Source organism: Neofelis nebulosa, chromosome 13 (genome assembly GCF_028018385.1).
Source record: "Neofelis nebulosa isolate mNeoNeb1 chromosome 13, mNeoNeb1.pri, whole genome shotgun sequence".
Lineage (NCBI taxonomy): Eukaryota > Metazoa > Chordata > Mammalia > Carnivora > Felidae > Neofelis > Neofelis nebulosa.
The window spans coordinates 28,852,235-28,862,578 of NC_080794.1; the positions used below are offsets into that span (position 1 = coordinate 28,852,235).

The window sequence follows — 10,344 nt, forward strand, 5'->3', positions numbered from 1 at the left end:
ACCCAGGCGCCCCGAGATTCTTTCTTGTTCACACATTCATTTCACAAACATTTGAGTGCCAGTGTAATCCTGGCTCTTCTAGGTATGTGGATGTAGGAATAGTGTTGCATTATCGGGAAGTACTTGTCTCGCTAAACCAGGACTCTGGACGCCACTTTAATTCTCTGCTTTGGCCAAGGATAATACTTGAATTATGTAACCACTGCTCTTTGAGCAGTGTGTACACAGGACATCTAAGTTCCTGGAAGAGTGAATTGTTTTGTCCTCGAGGACCAACCAAACCTTTCTGCCATTTGACTTGGCCACTGTGTCTCAGACACAGCTTCCAGCTTCTGGTGAGGAGGCTTTCTCTGTCGTCCACCCAAAAATGTCAACAATAAAAATAGGCAGGGAATAAAGGGTCCCTTCCAGGAAGTGGGAATTGTTTAGCCAGATAACAGTGGAGGTTTTGTAGTCCTGTCTTGGAAAGTCAGAGCAGATTCAAAGCAGTGCATTCCTTCATCTGGCGTCACTGGAAAAATGGATCTGCCCAGGCAGACACAGTGGTTGTTAGAGAGGCCACACATACAGTACAGGGCTGTCTGACTCTTGCCTTTGTCACATCTCTCTCCATCCTCACACCAGTGAAGGAAGTTTTTGTGTGGTTTTGAGAAATGCTGTACCAACATTATGCTCTGAGAAGCATTAATATGAGTAAGAAATGGATTCTTATATCTTACCGACACTCTATTTTGAGGAATATCAAAGATCTCCCTACTTCAGGGAGGGCAAAAAAGAGCCAGCATGGTCTCCCTAGGATGAAATCAGGAAGTATCATCACCTCACCTTTGACCACTCAAGGCTTCCTGAGAAGGCAAATACATGTGCTGTTGGAGAAGCATCTGTCACATGATAATGGTTTGTGAAACTTTGCATATTTTACTATTTTCTATTTAGCAAGATTTAACATTTATCAAATAATATTTTGAATTTATAAGGTACAAACAGAATGGGAGGGAAAAAGGAGAAAACTAAGGAGAAGGGGGTCCCAGAGCCCAGCGATTCAGACTGCATGGACCACAGGACACCAGACGCATCTGTAAAATGGGATAATAGTACCTTTCCCACAGGGTTGTTGTGTTAAATGAGTTAACGTATGTAAAATGCTTATAGTAGGCTCAAAAAGCTTTCCTGACCTGCCCCTACGAATTCCGTCTTCTTTCTGGTAATTAACTATGCTTGGGTACCCTTCCATATTTTACAAGATAGACTGATAGCATTTCACAGAACCTACTTTAGAGACATCTGAAAATTGTAAATAAACTTGACACTGAAATTAGCTTCTGTCAGCAATCGTTCCCCACTCAGACATTCCTCCAGTGCCAAATACTGTACCTGTGCAAAGAGAAAAATGAAGTAACATGGACCAACAGCCAATCTGGTGACTGAAAAGGCAATTTAGGTTCTTACTTCCATTTACCCAACAAATATTTATTTGATGCCTGCCATGTTCCAAGCCATGGCAGAAACCCTAGGATGAATCAAACATTTATGTTTTTTTAAAAGAAGTTTCTGTCAGAGGGTGGGGAAAGATCTGATAGAGGTTATCAAGACAGGCAGAAAGTGACATGGGCCACAGAGAAGCACAGCTCGGGTGCTGTGGATCTTCAGTGAGACTGGCTTCTGCTGGGGGCTGAAGAAAAGAGAGTATGATTCAGACAAATGCAGGTCTGATGCTTGCTGTGGGCAGTGATTCAACTCGTCTTAAGACATTTACCTTAAGTGTGAGGATTTGGTCTATGTCCAGGGGGGTTTTGTTCTGCCAGGATCGTAATGCAGGTCACATTTGTCAGGCCTTCTGCCTTCATTTCAGCAGTGCCCCCACCCCCCACCATAACTCTCCTACCCACTGCAGCAATGCATCCAGACCTGGACCTTGACCTGCTCCTTAATATTCTCATATTGATCAAAAAGGCCCCTCTATATGTTTCTTGTTCTCCAGGGTCCCTAGATAGCAGTGGGCCAGTCCTCAGAGGAAAGCTTACCAGCACCATGGGCACCATATATGTGACACAAGGGACCTCTGAAGCCGTGAATAGATTCTGTCTGTGTAAGACAGGCCCATGGCACTGTGGATACTTAATCAAGGTAGTAACCAGTCAATGGGTTTTGACCAGCTCAATCACAGCAAACCTCAACAACTAGCTGGGAAACTGCAAAGGTTAATGCAGCTTCAGTTTAGTTATCACATTGACATCTCTATGAACGGCATCAGCTAAAATTGTGCTAAGTGCAATCTGCTCACCAAAACTTGGAGACCCTGACCAAGAAAGCCACACAGCTCTAACAGCTAAACTTGTCAGACAAAAGAATGAATGTTTTCAGATAAAACATATCACAAAGAAATGATGACATTTGTTTCATGTTTTAAGCACGCTAATGGCAAAGACATACACATGTGGCTTTGCAGATGTCTTTCCCAGGTGCATCTGTATCTTTGTCAATATAACAACATCTTACCTTGGTATAACACTGTGAGATTTGGGTAACGCATCATTCTTTTACAAGATGGTATTCTGGAAAGGTCAGTACTGTGCCAACCCACCCACAGCCTCTTCCGTGGGGATCCACCCTGCCCACATTTCCTACTAAAGGGGCAAGCCCAGACGGCCACATTAAGGACTCAGTGCCCCACCTCCTCTGCCCATAGATGACTGACTCTTGGCTAGGCACCTGAGCCAACTATACAGAATCCATAGCCCAGTCAGTGATTTACAGTCTGCACTAAAAGAGGAACTGGACCAATAAGATTCTCTCTTAAGGCCCTGAACTTGAAGCAAACATAGCCATTAATTGGTACTAGGGCCAGAAGTAGACATGTAGTGTGTTGCTTAGTCATAGAAATCAAAGATCCATGAGATCTTGCAGCTGAAACCCAGGAGCCTTTGTGAATCTAGAGTCACCTTTGAGCTCTGAGCTCTTTGACGCCAAGACTTAACATGGCTCCTGTTCTAGGATTTCCATGAAAACTCCTTTATCTTTTAAAAATAATGTGACATACAGGCTCCTGGGCAGCTCAGTTGATTGAGCATCCAACTCTTGATTTTGGCTCACAGCATGTTACCAGGGTCATGGGATCGAGCCCCATGTCAGGCTCTGAGCTGACAGTGTGGAACCTGCTTGGAATTCTCTCTCTCCTCCTCTCTCTCCCCCTCTCTCTCTGCCCCTTCCCTGCTCAAATTCTCTCCCTCTCTCTCTCAAAATAAATAAACAATTAAAAAATTTTAGGGGCACCTGGGTGGCTCAGTCAGTTAAGTGTCTAACTTAGGCTCAGGTCATCATCTCATAGTTCACAAGTTTGAGTCCCACATCTGGTTCTGTGCTGACAGCTCAGAGCCTGGAGCCTATTTAGGATTCTATGTCTCCTTCTCTCTCTGCCCCTTCTCTACTTGCTTTCTCTCTCTCTCTCTCAAAAATAAATAAACATTAAAAACGATTTTTTAGGGGCGCCTGGGTGGCGCAGTCGGTTAAGCGTCCGACTTCAGCCAGGTCACGATCTCGCGGTCCGTGAGTTCGAGCCCCGCGTCAGGCTCTGGGCCGATGGCTCGGAGCCTGGAGCCTGTTTCCGATTCTGTGTCTCCCTCTCTCTCTGCCCCTCCCCCGTTCATGCTCTGTCTCTCTCTGTCCCAAAAATAAATAAAAAATGTTGAAAAAAATAAAAATAAAAATAAAAACGATTTTTTAGATACATAATGTGACATAATACAGTATGCTGAAAGCCTTTGTCTTAAGCTGGCTTGAATGGCTTACTATCCCTCACAAGAAAAAGAGCCAGACTGAAAACAATGAGAAATTAAAACTGGGTCCCAGCTGAACTCCTGGGCCATGAAGCCTTCTAGAGAAATCATGAGAAGAAAGACAAACTGGCATTGTCTTAGCCACTACTGGGAAGGCAATAGAAACCAAAAACAGAGAAAAGGGAACTGAAAACCTTTAAAGATGATTTGTGAATGTGTGTGTGTGTGTGTGTGTGTGTGAGCCCCCCTGTTGAGCACACAGTGACTTACAGAACCAACACCGTGAATGGGGAAGACACAACCTCCCCGAGTTCTCTCCCATGAGTGGGACCTAGTATTTGAACAACCAAACTTAAAGTAGACAATGAATGACTGACTGCTTGTTATGAGATATGCTAGGTGCACAGGAATCACAAGTGATGGAAGTCAATTCACAAGAAAAACAAGGATAATATTTGAGGCAGCCTCAAAAGCAGGTGCTCAGTGTAGGGTGTGTCTACATGGCCCTGCTGTTTGTTTCCATTCAGCTTTGGAAACTAAGTGACACTGCTCTCTATCTAAAAATGTAAATGTATTGGGTCATGTAGACTGTGTCTAAATAAAACCCAGTTTCCAAGTATCTCTTCAATGGTAATATTTCATGGCCAAAGATATTTCGTAGCTTAGAGTTAAATCCAATTTGGCCACTATCTAAATATTCCAATTGATTTGGAAATTGAATGATTATCAAGCATGATCCATGAACACACTCTAGTAGTTTAAAAATGAAACACCTGTATTATATAAATTATGTCTTCTTGCCATGGGGAAGCAGTGGGTGATGTGGTTAAGTTATGGACTTTGGAGACAGATGGACCTGAATTCAAATCCACATTCAATGATTTTCTAGTCATGTGGCCTTGGGCAAATTTCCTCTGCAGTTTCTTTATTTCTCAAGTAAGGATGATGACAATAATAGTACACACCTTATAGGATGTTGTAAGACTTAAATGAATCAAGGTATGTTAAATGATTAAAGCAGCACCTGGCTCAGAGGAAATAATCTACAAATGTTTGCTACTATTATTTGTATTACTTTCATTAAACTCACAAAGTAAATCACTAAGTACATGCAAGAATTGTGCTGGTATACCCTTTTATAATTTTGTTTGAAACTCACAACACGAAGGTAGGAATTATCGTCCCAATTTTACAGTTGCAGAAATGAGGCATAGAAAAAGTTAACTAATTTGTGAACGGTTGCCTGGTTTTTGAATGGCAGAGTTAGGATGCATTAATTCACTTGCTAATTCATGCAACACTTTTTTATTGAGCACTGGATACACAGGATTCTAGGTGCTGGGATACACATCCAAACAGACAAAAATCCTTGCTTCACAGAGTTTACTTTCAGCAGGGCGAGACAGTCCAAAAACGGGAGAAGTCAGTAAAATGTATGGTAGATGGTATAGTGGGATGTGCTGAGAAAACTGAAACAAGGAATGGGAGAGGGAGTGTGTGTGTGTGTGTGTGTGTGTGTGTGTGTGTGTGTGTGTTGGTGTGTGTGTTGGTGTGGGGGGAGTGTTGGAGTTCAGAATGCAATTGTGGCTAGAATACGTAACTAGGGAAGGTCTTGCTGAGAAGGAGATGTTTGAGGAAAGGTTTGAGACAGAACACAAGTCATATCAAGGGATATCTAGGGGAAAACTTTCCAGGCAAAACAAAGCATGTGCAAAGGCCCTGAGGCAGGAATGTGCCTGACATGTTCTGGGAAGAGCAAAAGGGCGAATGTGGTTGAAGCAGAGAAGATAAGAACAAGAGGAAATGAGGTCAGGGAGGGCTTGGTTGACACTGGTATTTGCTCCAGAGAATCCTGCCCCATGCTCGTGTTAACTGAGGTTCTGCCTCCACAAACACACCTTAAGAAGTCACTGATGGAAAAGTCTCCCCCTTGGAAAGGCCATATCACCTCCCATCTTCTCCACTCGGTAGAGAGGAAACCCCAAGCCTGGCGTTGGCAGTCAGGAAGTTCATCGGAACTGGAAACCACCTAGGCAGCACCCCCCGCCTAGCCAACTGGAAGCAACCATGACGGTGGTGCTCAGAGCCCTTGCAGAGATGTGCTGTGGTCTCTCTGAGCTCATCACGTCACCTTCCTATGCAAGAGTTTCAATTCAAGGTCATTTTTGGTTCCTTTTCAGTAGCAGACTCAGAACCAGATCTATTCAAGTGTAGGAACAGTGCAGACACATTAATAGCCAGACCCTAGTGGGAGTTGTATTTTCCATTTCCTCCTCCCTCATATTTATTTGTTTCTTTATCTCCTCTATGTGGTAAAGTTGACCTTGTGTGATATTTTCAGATGAAGTTTAAAAAAGGTAGGGTGGAGAATGGAGGGTGTCACCTTGTACTGGAACCCCTGTGGGCTCTAGAGTTTGACTGCCTAGTTCAAATTCCCATTCCACCACTTAGAATTGGGGGTGATGGTAACATCTGCTTCTAGTAGGCTTCTAGTGAGCATGGAATGAAATCATTTAATGTTATTTTAGAATTTAGCCAAAACTGGGGGCTGCCTCCTGTTCCTGGGGTGCTTTTCACTGCAATGAGAAGGATGTTGCAGGAGCCAGGTGTCCAAATAACGTGGTTGTCTCTGAGTTTCCACTTTGAGCATGATTCAGATATTTCCTATATGCTTCCACCTCTCTACTGAACATTTTATTCTTCCCCTGCTGGGTGATCCTAGCTCCCCCCACCCCCAAGCTGATGAGCCTTTTGAGTTCTTAGAAGGAGCTATGGGGAGGTCTCAGCCCTGTCTGTGGTTTAGGGAAGCAATAGGTCCACTGCCTCCAATGAGGAAGGTACTCCAACTACACGTGTCACCTCTCCTGGAACAGACTCTGAGTTTTTCTTACCTCTTTAAGGGCATTGAAGGATGCTTGCAAACTCTCTGGAAGAAGTATGAAACATGAAGCAAGCACCCTTTCTGGATAAGGAGACTTTTAGTGAAAGAATCTACAGGCGTTGCATTTTTTCCTCCTTTGGTGTAATGTATCTTTTGGGAAAAGGGCACGCAGAATTTGGTGAATGTTGTTCAATAGTCACAGCTTATTACCCTATGTGCTTCTGTTGATAGGGGAAAAAAATCACTACAAGGTTATGTCAGAAAGTCTCCCCTGACTAGGATATAGCAAACAGTCAATTTTCCTGCCAACTGTAGTATCAGTCAGCAAATCAAGGGCGCATTAGTAAGTAACAGCTATAGCATTTTACAGGAACTGCCAAAAACTATTGCCTTAGGATCACTGTATTTGAAAAACAGTGTCCTGGAAATGTTTCTGTGGGTCACTGATTTAAACAAAGAGTGGATTCTTATTAGCTGAGAGGTCCATTTCTGAGATGACTCAGGCTGCCTAGGCTTCAACTGGCAGAACCCCCTTCAGATTATGATGTTATGTTGCTTAGGCCTATCACATAGGGTCAGTGTCAAATAGTAAAATGACTTTGACACAAACCCTGGAAATGCCCTTACAGCCACAGAAAGGATTCCTCACAGGCAAGAAGCCTAGTGCACCCATGGCTTATCTCAGTTGTAAGTTCAGATTGAGATGTGCCAGGATTTTTTGAAGGACATAAGACATAAGAACATAGGACAAAAGAACCTCGTTTAAAGACAAAGATCCACCAATTCCACTCCTCATTCTATCCCCAGCAACAGGCTCACCAAAACATGTGTGCAAGAATGTCCAAAGCAGCTTCACTCATGACAGCCCAAAGATGCAAACGGCGGAATGTCTGGCAATAGTAAAATGGATTAATTGTGGTGTATGTGCTCAACAAAATAATACTCACTAATTAAGCAAAAGCAGAGTGAAACAAGGAAGTATCACTATACACAGCAACTTGAGAGGATCTCAAAACATACTGAGGAAAAGAAGCCAGAAACAAGAAACATATACACCATATGATCCCATGTACATGAGGGTGTGAAGTAGACAAGGATAGCCTAGAGAGCTGGAAATCAGCGGATGTCAGCTCACCAGGCCAGGGAGAGCAGGGAGGGTGTTAGGGAACCAGAAGGGTACAAAGGAACCTACTGGATTCTGGGATGATCTTGACTGGGGTGCTGGTTCCATGGATGTATACGAACGAAAAACTCACCATCTATGCATTTAATATTTATGCAGTTTACTCTGTGTTAAGTTATATGTCTCAATTTTAAAAAGAAAACTAAGGAAACAAAAAATTAAATATAGAGATAAACAGGATCTCAGTTTTCTGGGTGGCTTTTCTAAGATTCTGGGATTTGCAAACCTAAGAACTATGACCCATCTGTGAGGAGAAAAAATGCAAATTCCACCTTTTTCTGCGCTGCCCAGAGAGGGGCCCACAGGGCATGGTTCTGCATTCCCATTGTAACTTAAAGGGAACATTCATAGTGTCCAGAGCCCTTGACATCCTGCAAGCAGAGGAGGAACCCACAGCAGGAACCCACTCAGAGGCACCAACCTTGACTTTCAAATGGAACAGTACATCTGCAGAAGGAAAAGTGATGGCATCTACACCATAAATCTGAAGAGAGCCTGGGAGAAGCTTCTGCTGACAGCTCGTGCCATTGTTGCCATTGAAATCCCAGGTAGTGAGAGCGTCATATATTCCAGGAATACCCGCCCATGGGCTGTGCTGAAGTTTGCTGCTGCCACCAGAGCCACTCCTATCGTGGGCCGCTTCACTCCTGGAACCTTCACTAACCAGATGCAGGCAGCCTCCCCAGTGTCTTCTGATGGTTACTGATCCCAGTGTTGACCACCAGCCTCTCTCAGGGGCATCTTCTGTTAACCCACCTACCACCGCTCTGGGTAACACAGACTCTCCTCTGCACTGTGTGGACATTGTCATTCCTTGCAACAGCAAGAAAGCTCACTCAGTGGGTCGGACGTGGCGGATGCTGGCCCAGAAAGTTCTGCACACACATGGCACCATCTCCCATGAACACCCACGGGAGGTCTGTCTGATCTGTACTTCTACAGAGAGCCTGAAGAGACTGAAAAGGAAGATCAGGCTACTACTAAAAGGCTGTGACCTGGGGCGCCTGGGTGGCTCAGTGGGTTAAGCATCCAACTCTTGATTTCAGCTCAGGTCACCATCTCATGGTTCGTGAGTTTGAGCCCCACGTCTGGCTTCACATCGCACTGACAGCTCAGAGCCTGCTTAGAATTCTCTCTCTCTCCTTCTTTCTCTGCCCCACCCCCTTCTCTCTCTCTCTCTCTCTCTCTCTCTCTCTCTCTCTCTCTGTCTCTCTTAGAATAAATAAATAAACTTAAAAAAAAAAGGCTGTGACCAAAGAGGAATTTCCAGATGAATGGGCCGTTCCAGCTCCTCAGTTCACGTCTGAAGGCGGGCAGGTCCACTCTGTACCTACTTGGCAGTTCCCTATTGAAGACTCAGGTGCTCAGCCCCCCAGCTCCCACTGCTCAGGCCACCAGATGGATAGGAACAACCATTGAGTGGTGTTCAGTAGCTCTTCCACAAAGGCAAGCAAAATGGAAATAAGGTAGAAAGAAAATAAACAGTTTCTAAAAGTTGAAAAAAATGTGAATTCCATACAGTTAGGTTTATCCCAGGATTATGATGTGGAATATTTACTCACCATTAACCAGCATTATGGAAACTTGTGTGTGTCCGGCAATGCGCTGGCTGCTGGCAATACAACAGGGAACAAGACTGTTGTGTTTCAGAAAGCAACTATTCACGTAATCCCATGATTCTGAAATGTGACACAGGCTCTAAGGAGAAAAGCAAAGAAGAGATCTTCCTTAAGAAAGAATAAGAGGTGGGCCTAGGAGAACAGTGTTCCTGAGAAAATCACATATGAACAAAGATATGAAGGCTGTCAGAAGAATGAAGGAGAGAGGAAGGGAAGGAGGAAAGGGGCAGGGGGAGTAGGGGAGACAGAAGCATGGGCAAGGCTTTGCGCTCATTGATCCCGGATTCTGGGAGAATTCTGGTGGCTAACCTATAATGAGTGAGGGGGGAGAAGAAGGAAATGAAGCTGAGGGGAGGAGGGGTAGACTGGGACCAGGACGATCAGATGCCAAGAATAATACAAAGAGTTAATGTGTTCTCAGGGTTTTAAGTAAGATCTAATTTACATTTTCAAAAAGTTTCCAAAGTTTCCAAGAAGAGAACAAACTCAAAAGAAATAAGAATAAAACCAAAAGAACCAGGTAAGTCTATTGAAGTAATCCAGGACAGAGAGGATGACCTTGAATTAGGATAGTGGCAATGGAAGTAGAGAAAAGCAGATGGAAACAATCCAGTTTTTTGAAATAATCTATTCATCTCTTCTTCTGGTGACCTTTCTCTCTTCTAAAACTCTCTCTCTCATCTCTGTCTCTGTCCCTGTCTCTCCCTCCCCTCCTACCCCATTGAAACACATGGACACACATTCCTAGCAAAACCTCACGCACTCCCCTGCTAGGTCCCAGCTGTGACGAGAACACAGCAATGGTGGCACACACCCAGCACCCTACCAAAAATTCTAGTGCACTACTCAGTTCACGGAAAGGGAATCCGTAGTAAATGCTAACAT

The 10,344-nt window shown here is 44.1% G+C and overlaps 1 pseudogene; it reads left to right on the forward strand.

The window, feature by feature from the left end:
- Window positions 1-7,969: 7,969 nt before the first annotated feature.
- LOC131492375 (small ribosomal subunit protein uS2-like) lies at window positions 7,970-9,285 on the forward strand (annotated as a pseudogene).
- The last annotated feature ends 1,059 nt before the right edge of the window (window positions 9,286-10,344 follow it).